The sequence below is a fragment of the Nerophis lumbriciformis genome, linkage group LG01, assembly GCF_033978685.3.
Source record: "Nerophis lumbriciformis linkage group LG01, RoL_Nlum_v2.1, whole genome shotgun sequence".
Taxonomy (NCBI): domain Eukaryota; kingdom Metazoa; phylum Chordata; class Actinopteri; order Syngnathiformes; family Syngnathidae; genus Nerophis; species Nerophis lumbriciformis.
The window spans coordinates 44,582,552-44,588,700 of record NC_084548.2 but is presented as its reverse complement, the minus strand read 5'-3'; positions in this window follow the sequence as shown (position 1 = coordinate 44,588,700).

Genomic DNA, 6,149 nt, shown 5'->3' with positions numbered 1-6,149 from the left:
CCACCTCCTCAGTTTTTCAACAAGTGCAACAGTAGATAAATGCGACATAGAGAATTATAAGGGCAGCAAAAACAAATTCCAAAGGTAAATATAATCTTTCTGTGTGGAGTTTGCATGTTCTCCCCGTGACTGCGTGGGTTCCCTCCGGGTACTCCGGCTTCCTCCCACCTCCAAAGACATGCACCTGGGTGGCAACACTAAATTGACCCCAGTGTGTGAATGTGAGTGTGAATGCTGTCTGTCTATCTGTGATGAGGTGGCGACTTGTCCAGGGTGTACCCCACCTTCCGCCTAATGCAGCTGAGATAGGCTCCAGCACACCCCACGACCCCGAAAATGGATGGATGGGCTTTAAACTACAGTACAGTCAATCTTTTGCTAAATTCTTATTTAGGTGATAGCAGCTACACTATTGCACTGTTGCAAGAGTTGCTTCCAAAGTTCCTCATACAAGTCAAATTTAAGTAAATTTACTTCCTGTTCTTCGTAAACATTTTAATCCTTTGATCAACATTCTCACAATAACTTCTTATTCATCTGATTGATCACATACATCGCGATACATTCAGCTCTTGAACCTTGATTATAATTTCAGAGAAGCTGTATTTCCCATAGCTTTGAAGGCAGCATATTGTATTTGAAATGTGGGCTTTTTTTGGAGGTTGTGATTCATTGCTTCTAACAGAGTTGGCCAAACTTTTTCCACTGAGGCCGGGTATCTTGAAAAATTAAAGCATGCGGGAAACACTTTACATCAGCGGAACCCGAACTTAAGAGTGTTTTGAGATACGAGCTGTCTCTGCCTTTTTGTTTTACCTCAATTTGCGAAAATACATTTACGTTACTTAGGAGCCTACCCACCGCTAGATGGCGTAGCAAATGTCAAAGTGAACCCTATTAGCCAAAACATCTTCTTATTAGCTGGCATTAGTTTAAGCCAGGGGTCAAAACGTTGAAAGAGCCATATTTGGCCAAAAATACAAAAAACAAATCTGTCTGGAGCGGCGAAAAAATGAAAAGCCTCATATAATTGTTATAATGAAGGCAACACATGACGGAAGTGTCTATATCAGGGGCCACCAACCTTTTTGAAACCAAGAGCTACTTCTTGGGTACTGATTAATGCGAAGGGCTACCAGTTTGATACACACTTAAATAAATTGCCAGAAATAGCCAATTTGCTCAATTTACCTTTAACTCTATGTTATTATTAATAATTAATGATATTTATCTTTGTGGAAACACTGATCATCTTAATGATTTCTCACAATAAATATATATAGAATCATATAAATATCAATATGCAACACTTTATTTTTATATTTTCTCTAAGTGCACATTTTTCAAATTGAACATTTTCAAATGATCACTTCTAAGACAGTCTTGTGAAATCACAATATCCCATTTTAACTAGCTAGCCACTAACATTTTTTAACAAATCATGAATTACTTTGCGCCATGTTTGTACAAATAATAACTCATGTAAAATACAAAAGTCAACTCTCAAATTTTTAAATAAATCATGTCACACTTTGAACTGGACACCAAATCTGTTATCTGTTTCTTTGTCAGTTAGTGAAGACAAAGTCTTTAAAATATTTTCTTGGATTTTCAAATTCTATTTGAGTTTTGTCTCTCTTAGAATTCAAAATGTCGAGCAAAGCGAGACCAGCTTGCTAGTAAATAAATAAAATTTAAAAAATAGAGGCAACTCACTGGTAAGTGCTGCTATTTGAGCTATTTTTAGAACAGGCCAGCGGGCTACTCATCTGGTCCTTACGGGCTACCTGGTGCCCGCGGGCTCCAAATTGGTGACTCCTGGTCTATATTAGCTATAATAGCCTACTATCAAAATGACTATGTGTCACAGGCTGAAGCAATTCTTCGTTGACAGAAATGTTGAAATGTAATGCAGAGAATAATTTCGCCACACCTAGTGTGTGTGTGACAATCATTGGTACTTTAACTTTAACTTTAATATTTATTCTACACATTTTTACAACATTAGAAACCTTTAGTAAATCAGAGGCTACTCGGAAGGTGAGATAACTCCTGGAAATGACTGGCTTTTAATGGCCATAGGTATAGATGTGTGTGTCCAAGTTAAAGGAAACAGCAAGCTGTCTTCTTTTAATAGATTTATTACACTCTTTGGCAAGCTAGGTAATGTTTACTGTGGTCTGGAACAACATGGCACACAAACAGTTATCTGAAATGCAGCCAATATTACATACAGATAATGTGTCATGAGACAGGCAAAACTAAATTATATACAAAGGGGTTAAAAGTAAAGGGTATGAAATGAGCTCAAGTACATACAGCTAGCCTAAATAACACATTAGCATTGATTAGCTTGCAGTCGTGCACTAATCAAATATGCCTGATTAGCACTCCAATAAGTCAATAACATCAACAAAGCGCACCTTTGCGCATTTACGCATAGCATACAACTTTTGGTGGAGAAAAGGAGACAAAGAAGGACTGGAAGATTTTACATGTAAACAAACTGTTGCTTCACAGTCCACACTATGGTGAGTTCAAGAGCCGCCAAAATTAGTAGGACAAAACAATGTTCACCAATCAATGAATCATACACACAAACATATTAAACAGTGGGCTTTCTAACTATTGGGAAGGTTTGTGTCATGTTTGTCCTCAAACAAAAAACTTACTAAACAAAAAAAATATTTTCCCCCCATCTTTTTCTATTTTCAATCCTTTTTTTAAAAATGCTCCTGGGAGCTACGAGGGCGGCACTAAAAAGCTGCATGCGGCTCGAGAGCCGGTGTTGCTGACCCCCGGCTTAAGCTATAGATCGACATAACTTTGTTTTCCAACCATAGTTAGGAAGAAAGTGAGGGTGAGGGACAGTGCTTAGAATAAAAGCTGTTAATATTCATTGAATTAAAGAAATAAATCATCAAAAACATGACAGACCGTGTCGCCAACTTGGCGAAGCACTTGCATTGATCACTGCTGGCCTGCACCATATTGAAGCAGAATAAGTCTGATGCCAGCGAAGAATGTTAAAATAAATCTAAACTGTAGCCATGTATTTATATCCATGAAAATATGGAAAAGGTGCTGATGGTTTGTTTGACTGTGAAGCAAATGGAACGAGATACTGTTGGGGTCCACTCTCCAATGCTGTACATTATCATTACATTACTTCATAAAACTAATGTAGTTCTATAGTATATTCTATTGTATTGATTTTATACAATCTTACCTAAAATGTTTTTTTAAATATGTTATATGTTAAAATTGTCCTCTATTCTTTTTTTGGAGGGGGAGACGTACCAATTAAATTGATTTTGTTATATTTCAATGGGAAACATTAATTTGAGATACAAGTGTTTTGACTTACGAGCTCTGTTAGAACCACTCAAGCTTGTAAGTTGAGACACTACTGTATTTCAAGAAAAAAACATCACACATATCAACTTTGGGTTCAATGTGACAATGAATAGTCATTTTTTAGACAAACATTAATTAAGACTCCATTTTTTTTTAAATGTGATAGCTTGATGCTAATTTACATTGGCTTTTCCATATACATGGTACTGATTAGCATTAGTGATTTTACATTGCAATTTCAACACCTCCAAATGTATTAATGCAAACTACAACAGAGATATAAGTCAAAGTCAAATAGCTGGTGTGTAATAAGTGCAATACTTACAGGATCAACACTTTGTAGGATGTAACATAAGACTAGACGGACAATCAGCTTTATAGCAAAGATTACTTCCTATAGGCATCACACCGTAGTCTATACACTCCTGAAAGGTAATGTCTTGGAATTGCAACTGTGTGCAAAGTCTACTATGCAATACTTGCCACTTACTCAGAAATGTAATAAGAAAACAAGATATAACAACTGGATGGCATAGTTATCATAATCAACTCATTTTTAAATGTTACATTAAAAATGAGATTTGATTATTAAACAATTAAAATCTATTAACACACAAAAGTACTGAAAATTGGTACCATTGAGTACCAGTATTGATTCAAATATATGTATCTCTCTCTCTATATATATATATCCATCCATCCATTTTGTACCGCTTGTCCCTTTTTAGGGTCACTGGAGCCTATCTCAGCTGCATTCGGGCGGAAGGCGGTGTACACCCTGGACAAGTCGCCACCTCATCACAGGGCCAACAAAGATAGACAGACAACATTCACACTCACATTCACACACTAGGGACAATTTAGTGTTGCCAATCAACCTATCCCCAGGTGCATGTCTTTGGAGGTGGGAGGAAGCCGGAGTACCCGGAGGGAACCCACACAGTCACGGGAGAACACACAGAAAGATCCCGAGCCCGGGGATTGAACCCAGGACCTTCGTATTGTGAGGCAGATACACTAACCCCTCTTCCACCATGCTGCCCTATATATATATATATATATATGTAAACAACATCAAAACAGGAGATCACCCACCCCTTTGAACAGAAGCACACATTTTAACCTTCAACAGAATAATTTCAAGTTTATTTCATTTTTGTTTCACATGGAATCCATACAGTAAGAATACAGCAGAATTCTGGAGAGTCTTGGATATTTTTCTTCTCAGACTTATCATTATCATAAATACTAATATGTATACATCATACACAATAAACACAGCACTATCCAAAGGTGTAGAGAGTATCACAAGACATCATTCACCACAAACAACAGAGTATATTTCATTTGAGCATATTTATAAGAGCTACAGAGAGACTAAAATTGTGTATGGGGGACGGGAATAAAAGATGAAAAAGAGTGAATCCAAGGCTGAGCGTTGGACCAAAATACTGGAAATGGACAACAGGTAATTCAGATGAGGTCTGTGGAAGCATAACTACAAATGATAACATATCTCTGACCATTTCAAACACAATTGTCAGGAGTGGTGCAATATCTCGAGTATTTATTGCCAGAACTGTGCTTTAGATGGATCTAACATGCCGTTGTGTTACTGTGGAGTCTGTCACCATCCTGCAGCTTCTTTAAGGGATATTTTAGGACAAGAGGAAGAAGATGCATGCAGTAATTTCAGTTGCCATTCGAAAGAGAAGCAATAAATAAAGATTAAAGATGCAGCAGACATATCTCTGGCATTTTGTTCAGACTGCTTGAAAAAGTTTACCAGGGCAAGATCTTAAACATGTACTATAAGTTGTTTTCATGTAGCCACAGTTCAAGTTCATGTAAGGGGGGAGGAAACTATAGGACTGTCTTACAACTTTCTGAACCACACAAACAAGACAAGATTCACTGACAAAACCTGGCCGATACCCACAAATAAACACGCACTTCTAAAACGGGACACTCACCGCCCTGATTAATAATGTTCAAAGCGCACAACAGCAGTTTGTGAAACAGCACAGGAAATATAGTCAAGCTCACTAAAGTCATCTTCGGGTCAGGAACATTTTGCACATCCTCTTGACAGTGATGGAAAGAAAAGGAAAACAAAAACACCTATAAGGACAAATAAAGTTGAAACAACCTACTTCATACCACTGCTATTGCTATACATCACCTTTTTTACACATATATTCTCTTTCATATTCCTTTTAATATGTTCACATTGTTCCCAATCCTGACGCTAATTCTGATCACATAAAAAATAACAGTAGGAAATGAAAAGATGGACTGTAATGGATTTAAAAAAAAATCACATTTGTGTGAATGGGAGAAGAGTTTGAGGGCAAAGGCCAAACTATGCGCTCCTAAACAGAACCAAAGTAAATCCAATTGAATAACTCTGTGCTTAACATTTGTCGTATAACAACTTATATGGAGTGCAAAATTATTCAACTGAGTACATAGAATCACACTGTATATATTAGCATGTCGGTATTTACACAGAACAGACAATACATTCTCTCAAGTTAAATATTACTACAATGTTTTTTCCCCACCCCATAAATGTAAGTCTTTTCCATTACAAGATTTCTCTTAAATGTTCATAAATGAATGTTTTGGTATTTGTATTCAAGTTTTTCTCGTATAATCAGACAATCCTCTGTTGTCTTCTACAGTTAAATACATCACGAGAATAAACATCATGTTACAGCAAACAACCCCCCCACCCCACCCCCCACCCCCCGCCCGCCTGAACCCTCCCCACCACCTCCTGCTCCCTACAG